This window comes from Martes martes (genome assembly GCF_963455335.1).
Source record: "Martes martes genome assembly, chromosome: 4".
NCBI lineage: Eukaryota > Metazoa > Chordata > Mammalia > Carnivora > Mustelidae > Martes > Martes martes.
In genome coordinates this window covers 96712849-96723470 of record NC_137891.1, presented here as the reverse complement: position 1 = coordinate 96723470, position 10622 = coordinate 96712849, and the positions used below count along the sequence as shown (strand labels likewise).

At 44.0% G+C, this 10622-nt stretch overlaps 1 protein-coding gene across 2 annotated transcripts in view; it reads left to right on the top strand.

Moving 5' to 3' along the window:
* The first annotated feature begins 3691 nt into the window (after positions 1 to 3691).
* The window catches only part of CTTNBP2NL (CTTNBP2 N-terminal like), a 49445-nt gene continuing 42514 nt past the window's right edge, over positions 3692 to 10622 (top strand). Inside the window, exons 1-2 of one of the 2 annotated variants that reach the window (XM_080802374.1) lie at positions 3703 to 3776; positions 7076 to 7145. The gene's annotated coding sequence lies outside the window, so the exon portion shown is untranslated. Of the gene's footprint in view, positions 3777 to 7075; positions 7146 to 10622 lie in introns of both variants that reach the window. The other variant, XM_080802373.1, reaches the window with a different exon arrangement.

Below are 10622 nucleotides of genomic sequence, written 5' to 3'. Positions count from 1 at the left end.
CCCCTATCTCTTGGAATTCTTTTATAGGTTAAATAAGACGAACCATAAGGCAATTTCACAATGCCTGGCATACATAAAGACTTGAGAAATGTTTCTGGTATATACAATTTATCATATAGTCATAGAACTGAAATGACCTTTAAGAATCAGTTCCTTAGTTTCATGCCATTTACCAATGAACTTAAATGGAGTTAAGTGGGGAATGTCACTTTGTGAAGTAGGTTTGCATACTGGTTTGAATGGTTTTCTGTCCTTCCCAAAATTCACGTCCACCTGGAACCTCAGAACGTGAACTTGTTTGGAAACAAACGCCTTTACAGATGTAGTGAGTTAAGACAAGGTCATACTCGGGCACCTGGGTGGCTCAGTGGGTTAAGCCGCTGCCTTTGGCTCAGGTCATGATCTCGGAGTCCTGGGATCGAGTCCCACGTCAGGCTCTCCGCTCAGCAGGGAGCCTGCTTCCCTCTCTCTCTCTCTCTCTCTCTCTGCCTGCCTCTCTGCTACTTGTGATCTCTCTCTGTCAAATAAATAAATAAAATCTTTAAAAAAAAAAAAAAAGACAAGGTCCTACTAGATTAGGGTGAGCTCTAATCCAATGGGACTGTTATCCTTATACATCCTTATAAGGATAAAAGAGGAGGTATGGAGACAAAGACACCCAGGAAAGGCCACATGAACACAGGCAGAGCCTGGAATGATTTAGCTACCAGCCAAGGAAAGCCAAGGTTGGTTCGAGCCACCGGAAGCGAGGAGAGAAGCAAGGAATGGATCCTTGCTCAGGGCTCCCTCCCTCAAGGATCCAACCTGCCAACACCTGGATTTCAGACTTCTAGGTTCCAGACTGAAAGAGAGTAAGTTTCTGTTGTTTTAAGCCATCCAGTTTGTGGTAATTTCCAGCAGCCCTGGGAAACTCATATGGTTTGGGGAGAGGGAGAACTCCAACAGAACTCTTTTTTTTTTTTCTTTTTTTTTTTTTTTCCACTTCTAGTCTACTCCATCATGAACTCCCCAGACCAGCAAATAAACATTTGTGGAACACCTACCTAAGAAGTTTACCTATTTGGAGAAAAATCGACACAAGCTATAATCTTGACCACTTCTTATGAAGTTGTTGCCTGAAACACAGTAGTTGCCTGAAACACAACATTTACTGGCAAGTTGATAAAGCTATAGATATACAAATGTAATACAAACTTAAGATATTATTATGAACTCACTCTCTACCTCTGCATAAACCTTTGTACCAGACTCTAAATTTATTTACATGCTTTTCATATCGAAGAATCACAAAACCTCAGAACTGTCTCACACTGCAGCCTAAAGGTCACCATGGGCTTTACAAAGCCTGCCTGTTCACTACCTCCAGAGGTGATGAATTAAAAGGAAAGCAATCTGAACACCCTTAGGACTCTGATTCCTCCCAGACAGGGATGATGTCATTCTTGGAGATCCTCCCACACTCACTCAGGAATCGGCAGAGGGAGCCAGGAAGTCAGGAGAGCTGCTGATTACCATCAAGGAAGTAAACCAGGCTGGGAGGAGAATGGGTGGTGGTGGGTTAGCAGCTACAAAGGAAAGGAGGGGAAGGAGGGAGCTGATTCACTAGGACAACTCTTAGGGTGACTCAGAAGCTAGCAGAAAATAGCCTGTTCTCCCACATCTGCCTCATTGTCGGGCAATGAGGCACTTCCCTCATTGCAAATGCAGAGGCAGGGTGAAAGGGAGGAGGAGGAAATGGGACTTTTCACATTTGTGGGCCTATTCCAGCACCCCCCACTCTGTGTTTTTAACCATTTCAGACATTCTATTTCAAGTCAGGTCAGTGTTCACTGAACACCTACTATGTGCCTGGCCTTCATCCTGCCTTTCGGATTGTCTGCTCTCCTGAACACAGGGCATGATCCCCTTCAGTTCTGAATTTCCTATGTCATTACTTCAAAAGCACTTGGGCTGCTGCTGAGCACCTCAGTACAGTCTTGCTGTCTTTAAATAGGGATGACTCTCTCAAGCCTAGCAGGCAGGCATGGAGCCTTTTTCTGGCTCTGATTCTGGTTTTATATATACTCTCCCAGGCCCATTCTGTGGACCGGTCCTCCTTGTGAGAGTCCGTCTGCGGTAAGCAGAATATGGCACAGGCTTAGAGTCATACAACCTTGTTGGAGGTTCTTTCTTTACTATTTACTAGCTCTGTGCCCTTAGTTATTTGAGTTCTTTTCATTGCTATCTTCTCATCTGTAAAATGGGAAGGATGATGTCTATCTTACAAGTTAGGACAGATTTATCATATAATAGCAGAGATTAAGTAAGATAGCATAAGAAAGTGCCCGCCACAGTGATGACATATCTTCCTAGATCAATACTATGCCCCTAGTACTATCTTGCTTAATAATAATTGTTATGATTAAGAATAATATATTAAAAGCAATACATTATTTAGCCATTACAAATTTTAATTGTATCATAACTATTTATTATATTGTATTTAAAAATAATGTGGTTATTAATTTTATTTTTTATTTTTTTATTACAGACAGAGATCACAAGTAGGCAGAGAGGCAGGCAGAGAGAGAGAGGGAGAAGCAGGCTCCCCGCTGAGCAGAGAGCCCGATATGGGGCTCTATCCCAGGACCCCGAGATCATGACCAGAGCCAAAGGCAGAGGCTTTAACCCACTGAGCCACCCAGGTGCCCTGGTTATTATTATTTTAACTAGCTAAATAGATCTGGCGACCTGGAGAGCAGTCTATGGGAAAGGAACCCAGAAACCTTAACCTCTGATAGGGATGCATCCCTATCCTGGGATAGGGATGGTCCTGGGAGGGCTTGCTGCCAACAGCAAGATCTGCATTCCTGTGTTCACAAGAAGGGACAGACATTTCTTGCATCTTCTACATTGCCCTTTGTTCCAGCTTCACTGCAAACGCCATTGCCCCACAATATAATAGGGCCAAGAGCACAAAAATATCCCCTCATCGGACACGCATATTGACAGACTAATTTGCAATCACTCGACTTTTGCCTGGAAGGCAGGTGGGACTGGGTTTTGCCCTCTCTGGTGCTACCCGGTGTTCCCGCGCCAGGAGCTCCAGTGCTAGTACTTCCCTTCCAAATGTAATGGCAAAAGAGAAGGCCGGGGTGGGGAGGGGAGGTGGGGGTGTCTCCGGGTTTATCATCTTTGCGCTCTTGCTTCTAGCACCCCAGCCACAAGCTGGTCCAAGAGAAAGAGACAGCAGGAAAGACACGTTACCAGGTTTGCGACAACTAATTCTAAAGCAGACGCCAAAGGGCATTTCATTTATTAACATTTTGGATAGAATGAAACGTTAATGTGCCCAAACAACCTGAGCTCCCAAAGCCCGCCATTCCTAAGCCTCCCAGACTAGGAGGGTAAAGCACGAAACACTCCGCACCGTGCTCCCCAGAAACCGCCTACAAGGTGGAAAGTTGCAGAAGCCGAGCCGGGAGGGGCGCGAGCCCACCCCGGAGCCCCAGCCAGAGGAGCTCGCTTCCTCCAGGAAGTGACGCGAGCTCAATCCCAGCCCGGCTCTCCCCAAACAAAAGGGATCTTGGGGCCCCGGGAGGAGCCTAAATGACTTTGGAGAAGCCCCTCCTCTAGCCGGCGCGGATTGGTGCCGGTGCTGAGGAAGCGAGGAGGCGATTGGCCCTGGTGAATGCCATTGCGCCCGCCTGGCGGTTGAGGGGCGGGGCCTCAGGCGGCTGTGGATGGGAGCGGGTGGCGGAGGCGGCGGGGAGCAGAGCCCGGAGCGCCGGGAAAAGGTAGGAGCCGCCTGGGCTGGGGCTTGGCGGTGGCTGGGGGGCCGGGTTCTCGAGAGAAAAGCAAGGGTAGGACCACCGGTGTCCTCCCACCGCCGTCCCAACTGCCACTTGCGCCCATCCCCTGAGGGGGCGGGGCCGTCTCCTCCGCCTCCCGGTATTCCCCGAGGAGGCGGCTCCTCATCCTCCGAGGGTCCTCGCAACTACTTATTGTCCCCCGTCAATCCCAGCTCCGTATAAGGGGCTTCCCTCCTGACACCCCTCGTTTAAGGGTCCCGCTCGCCCGGCGCCTCAACCTTGGGGAGGGCGCACAGGTTCCCATTCTCTAGGCTGCCGCTCCCACCCTCATTCTGTACCCCCGGGAAGCCAGACATCCCTCCCTACACTTGTCCCTGGTCGCCAGAGTGGGACCAGAGCTAGTTTCACCCGTAAGATAAAAATCAGTATTTTCCAAAAAAGATGGGTGAGGCAGAAATCAAGACCCGACCTAGACAGCCAGCTCCACAGAAGAAGCGGCCTTCCCCCACTTCAGTTCTTCCCATCCCCCACGCTCTGATACTCGGGCTTCCTCTTGAAGCCCCTCGGATCCTCTGTTCCCTTGGGCGGGGGAGGGGGAGGGTGGCGCGGGCCCAGAGCTCACCTGCTTCGGGACTGTTTTAGACTCTGGAGGAACGAGAAATACTAATTCCCCGCTCCCCCTTCACCCTTTGTACCGTCCCTCCAATCTCTGCTCCTTGAGGGAGAACCCAACTTCTAAGGCTTTTTCAGGTTTGAGTTGCGTTTCATTTTGGCTTTCTACCCTATTTCTGCCTTGGGAACTTGATGAAAAACCATCCTTTTATGTTTCACAGATAGGTGGGTGTGTTGGTTATCTGCAGAGTTGGCCTTATGTGGGTAGAATGCAGTGTGTATTGTTGGGCTGCTGGTGAATAATAGCACGTTTTCAAATAAAACAGTGTAGATAAGTATACAAAGAGCATTAGATTAGGACTGAGTATCTCCCAGTCTAGGGTGGGCTGGTCCGTTGCTCAGGGAGACTGCAGTTAACCTTGAAGGTATAGTTCTGTTGAAACAAAAGGCAGGAAGTATTTGAAGAAAATTCAGGTGCAGCCATCTAGGTTTATCATTAATCCCCTCTGTGGCCTTTGGTTACTCTGTAGCCCCTTTTTTATGGCCGGTTTTTCCTTCCAGAGGAAACTGAAACACACATGATGTTATTGACTGGTTTTGTAACAGTGGTATTACCTGCCAAAATTTAAGGGATGAGAAGTAAGAGCCGGGTTTAAATCTCAGAGATAAGGATAAATAAAAAGCAAGGTCAGCTCCAGCTATTCATGGACCTGTAACCACCAAGAAGCGTCTCTGTATTGTGCTCATAAAGGCTTTGTCAAGTTGACCTTCATTTCAGCAGGTGCAAAATACTGATAATTTTGGCCTATTGTTAATGATATTCAATCCCCAGTAATCATCTATCGGTAGCCCTTCCATGTATTAAAATTTGCCATATTTTTTAACATCGTTTCTTTTGCTTTCAAGTTTATCTTAACTACTGTTGTCTGTAGCCAGGCTAATAGCCATGAAATGCAAAGAGTTGAAATCATGGTGCAGTTATAATGGCTGTCTCTTACCTTCCTGATTAGACTTTCTGAAGGTAGACTTCCTGAAGTTTATTATTTTTGAATAGTTAGCTTTGAAGTTTTCAGAGCCACTCTTAGTGCTCCCAGATCTGTTCAGTGATTGTTTCCAGACCTCCAATAAAAAAGCACAAAGAAAGAACCGTGGGGTAGGTCTCCCCAGCAAACACAAAACTTACTGTGATAGGAGAGGGTAAGACATGGGCCCCCAGCAAAAGCAGCAGAAAAAAACAAAAAGCAGAACAGGAAATCCCAAAAAGATATATCTTATTACACGAGCAGAGAACAGAAAATAAACTGAGGTAAGAGACTAAGAACCAAAGCAGTGATGATTGCCAGAGCCTTAATGAGCAGAGAGGAAAAAGCAAATAATGCTCTTTGATTATTTGGCACAACAAGCAGGACCTGTCTGGTACACGTTTGGGTCTTGGAAATCTTTGCTCTGACTTTTTCAACAACTGTTTGGTCATATTAGATGAGGAGAAGCATTGTATGCAGAGGATTTTTGTGTATATATCTACTCTATGTCACTTAGTTATAAATTCGTTGAGAGCAGGTAGTAGTAATTCTTTTGTAATCATTGTGTGTTTCCCAGTCCCTGGGACAGGTGTTTATTGAACTTAGTTTGAAGCTGTCACCTTAGGGTAGACTAGAAAGATAAATTGCTGATAGGGTATGACACAACTTAGTATAGTCCGTTTCTTTTTGCTGTAATTTAACATTATTTTCCCTACCTGATGTCTTAGGAAACTCCAGTATCTTAAGTGACTCTAAAATATTGAATTTCCTATAAGAAAGTATCTGCTGTTTATATATATATAATTTTGCTGTAATGAAATCTGAAACAGACTTACTAATGTAATCACTGCTAGTCATTTTGGAATTTTATTTCTCTGAGACTCTGACCTGAGTGGAATGAGGTGAATTTAGGAGAGCACACTAGGAACTGATTACTGGTTTTTAAGAATGGTTTCCGAGTGTTTGATTTGGACAAGTTACTCATCTACTTTGGGATTTTTTTCAAGTGGATTTTTAGTCGATTTTGTGCTTTTCTGAACTAGCACTAAATACATGAACAGGGACACAAGGAGAATTGGGTCCCTGAATGGAATCATGTGGACTGATATGGTGGGCCCAGTGCACTCGGGTCTATAATGGATGTGTCTTGGCAGAATCAGGTTTGCAGTGCTACCAGTTTATTTGCAGAACAGGATTGGAATTCTTGGCTTTTTTGAGTGTAAGAGACCCATGTTTTGAGGGGTTGCCATTGAACTGGCATCTGATGGCATGATATGAGAAGCAGAGATTTATTTCTAGAGGAAGTATGTCCAGTCTCTGGTGGTTGACCCCAGGAATGACTTGTCAGCCTGTTTCTGAAGGCCCATTTTTTCTTATTTCCTACGTGTTTACTGCTAATAACTAAAAATCACATCTTGTAAGTTGCAGTTCAAAGCATTTTAATGACAAGATGGCTTATTTGTTTTGAAGCTATAGAGTGTGGGAGTTGACAGCAAAAACTCTAAAGGCAAACCTGGGTTCAAATCCCAGCTCTGCTGCTCTTTTGCAAAGTGTGCCCCAGGCAGGGGCAGTTTTCTATCTCACCACATCCCATTTTCCTCAGCTGTGACATAGAAGTAATTTTTAGAGTGATTTTTTTTTTTTTTTAAGGTTTACATGAACTACTGTATACATAAATCACAGAACAAGGTCCCTGGCACGTAGGAAGCATACAGTATTGGTAGGTATTATTGCTGTCCTTACTAGCACTTTGCATATGAATTACAGAATTTAGTATTAAATATTCTTTTACTCCTTTGGCATTTTAACAAAAGTGAAGAATCAGTATATGACTTTAGTTATCATTTGGTTGCTTTTAAGTATTTTAGTATATAGCTAAGATTCCTAAGTTGAGGAAACAAAGCTTCTATACATCATGATCGTAGACATCTAATACAAGGATTTTTAGGGGAGTATGTATGTCCGCCTCATAGAGTGTGTATTTCATAATTTTGTCGTGCAAATTATCTTTCTTGAATTTTTTGGCCTCAGAAAAAGAAAGGCAAGGGATTCAACCATCTGGTGTCTTCTCTGACTTGTCAGTTGCTACACTCCAAACTCTACCATCTTAAGTACCTCCATCCTCGGTGTCCTATAATTGGCTTTGTGGACACGGGGATGACAGTACAGGGTTGCACCTTCTGTTAGATTTAAGGATATTCAGTGGTAATTTTGATCAAAAGTGGTTTTTGCCTTTTGAAGACAGCTCCCCCAACTGCCCCAAAAGTAAGGAGCGATGATGGGAACAGGTGAGAAGAAACGATAGACAGGAGTTAAGAGTGGAGGTAGGGGGAGTTGAGGACAGGGGTGTGTGGGTTGAGGAAAACAGGACTACAAGCAGGCATTGAAGTAAAGAATGCAGTAATATGGTTCCTCCCTGCCAAGTATTTCCAAACTCTGTATTTCAGGTCCAAAGCCAGAGTTTCCCATCTAAATGTATCCTTTGCTGCTAAATGAAGCCTTTCTGACTTGTGGAGCCACAAAGAATGTTATCCTTAATTGTTACTGAGTTCAATAAAAACTAGAAAAGAAAATAGGAGAGCACAGGATGATGGGGTTTACAGACCAAAAAAACTTCTGACCTTGAGCCTTGAGAGCATCTGCTTTGGTCCTTTGTACACAGCTGCTAGGCAGGGCAAGGCTGAAGAGTACTGTAGGTTTGCCATCCTAGACTGGTGAGAGCCAGGGAAGAAGTACTGCAGGGAGAAGCAAGCAGGGAGGAATTGTTTTTTGGTTTTTTTTTTTTTTAAGATTTTACTTATTTATTTGACAGACAGAGATCACAAGTAGGCAGAGAGGCAGGCAGAGAGAGAGAGGGGGAAGCAGGCTCCCCGCTGAGCAGAGAGCCCGATGCGGGGCTCGATCCCAGGACCCTGGGATCATGACCTGAGCCGAAGGCAGAGGCTTTAACCCACTGAGCCACCCAGGCACCCCAGGGAGGAATTGTTTTAACAAGAAGTAAGAACTGTAAGTTACAAAAGAGAAAGGAACAAAGGGTGAGTGACTGGTAGGTTACAGGAAGAAGAGAGAAGAGCTAACTTTGCTTTGGGGAGGTGTGACGGAAGGGGTGCCCCATCTCTCAGTTTCTGCCAGCCAGAAACTTTCTGTTGCAGCGAGTGTTACAGGAATAAGGACAGAACAAATCTGGTTCTTAAGTGATTTAATAGTTGAGGATACAAAAATGATCAGGTCTCATCCCATGTATCAGCTCCTTCCTATTGCCTCTTGTTCTTAAATTGAAGGCACAGAAGGAATTTTCTTAAAAGGCTCTACCCATGAAGACTTCTCCACTTCTAAACCTTTAGTCTTGCCCACACTAACTGACTCTTAACACATTTCGTTCTTCTTGGGAGTCTGATAACTTCTCATTCAGCATGTCTCACATCAGTGACCATTTTCCCCTAAAACCAGTTCCTTTTCTAACATCCCTGTTTCTGTTAATGGCGTCATCATTCTAGTCAATCAGTCTAAAAGTTCAGCCGATCTGGGATTATTTCGCCTCCTGTGTCATGGAATGGAACTGGTACGAAGTTACTGTAAATTCTGCACGAAGTCTCCTGAATCCATCATTTCTCTTCCATCCTGATTGCCGCCATCCTACTTCACACATTTTCGCCTCATACCTGCACTGTTGAAGTTTTCTCCTAACTACTTTTTCTGCTTCAATTTTTCAGTCAAATCAGCTCTTTCCCTTCCTAAAAGTATGCTTCTGTTGTGAAATTTACCTGATTAAAAATGTTTAGTGGCTTCTCATTTCCTAGAAGATAAAGCCCAGTCTTCCTGGCTGTAATTCAGAGCTGTACATTTCTTTCCAACCAGCCTACTTTTAAAAACCCCTTTGAACCACACTGCTAGGTGCTAAGTTTAATCAACTTGAGTTTGTCAAGGAGAGAGGTCTTAGAAGACAGATATGAAAACAGAAGAACTGATATAACAGAAGGGCCTAATTGCTCCTGGGTTATAAATATAGATACATATCCACTATGCATTTAACATAATATAAAAAATAGCCATGTTATGTTTAGAAAATCAATTTCTCAGGCATTAAGTTAAAATTGTGACTTGAAAAAAAAAATTGTGACTTGATTAAAAGCTGTAAAAAATTCTGTGGAAATGAAGTCATGCTTTTCACCTGTGTCCTAAAGTCACAAAAAGCTAGTGTAGGCAGAAGGATGTCCTTTTCTTTTCCCAAGTATGGAGATAACCATTGGCCTGAACAAATGCTGTGCATATTCCTGAGCTGTGACCTTCCCAGAAACTGGCCAGGCCATCTCCTTCTGGAGCAGATCAACCCACCAAGTCAGAAGGAGTAAACTTGATTTGATTTCTAAATTAGACACATGAATGATAGAAAATGGCAACTCATAGGAAAAGTAAAAAAAACTTCATTATTTTGCTAATGAAGCCACGTATGTGCTCCAGGGATGAGAACTGACCAGCCACTCATTTTAACTGGTCGATATCCCGTTAAAGTAGTCGGTGTTAGCCCATTTTATAAATGAAGAACTGAAAACTCGGAGGTTAAGTGGATAGAGGAATGATGAAGTAGCAGAGCCAGGATGCAAACCTAGGTCTGTCCTACTCCAAAGCCCACACAGCTTTTCGCTGCAACATACCACTTCTCAGGAGCATTACTGTCCCTGAGGAACCTTGGAGCAAAAACAATTGCTAGGTCCATCGTTGGTAATTTTCAGCTGATAGCAAATTGTTAAACTTTTATTTTTTAAATCCGTGATCTGATTTAGAATACAAAAATTAAGGGGTGCCTGGGTGGCTCTGTCGGTTAAGCTTCCGACTCTTGATTTCGGCTCAGGTCATGATCTCAGGGTCCTGAGATCTAACCTCGACTTGGGCCCCACATTGATTCTCTCTCTCCCTCTCCCTGCCCCATCCTGCCTCCCCCTACTTCTGTGTAGTCATGCTTACTCTCTCGCTCTCTCTCTCTAAAAAAAAAAAAATTCATTTAAAAAGGAAGACAAAATTTAAAAGGTAAAACACACTATCAGTTATAAAATTTATTGTGGAATTTTTTGCAGTTCTAGGAGAGTCGAGTTATGAGCACAGCTACAATACAGATACCTTGATTGTTTTATGGCTTATATGTATGTTCTGTTTCTTCCCGGTTTGGAATCCTGATGGAGTCAACAACTTCCTTCTA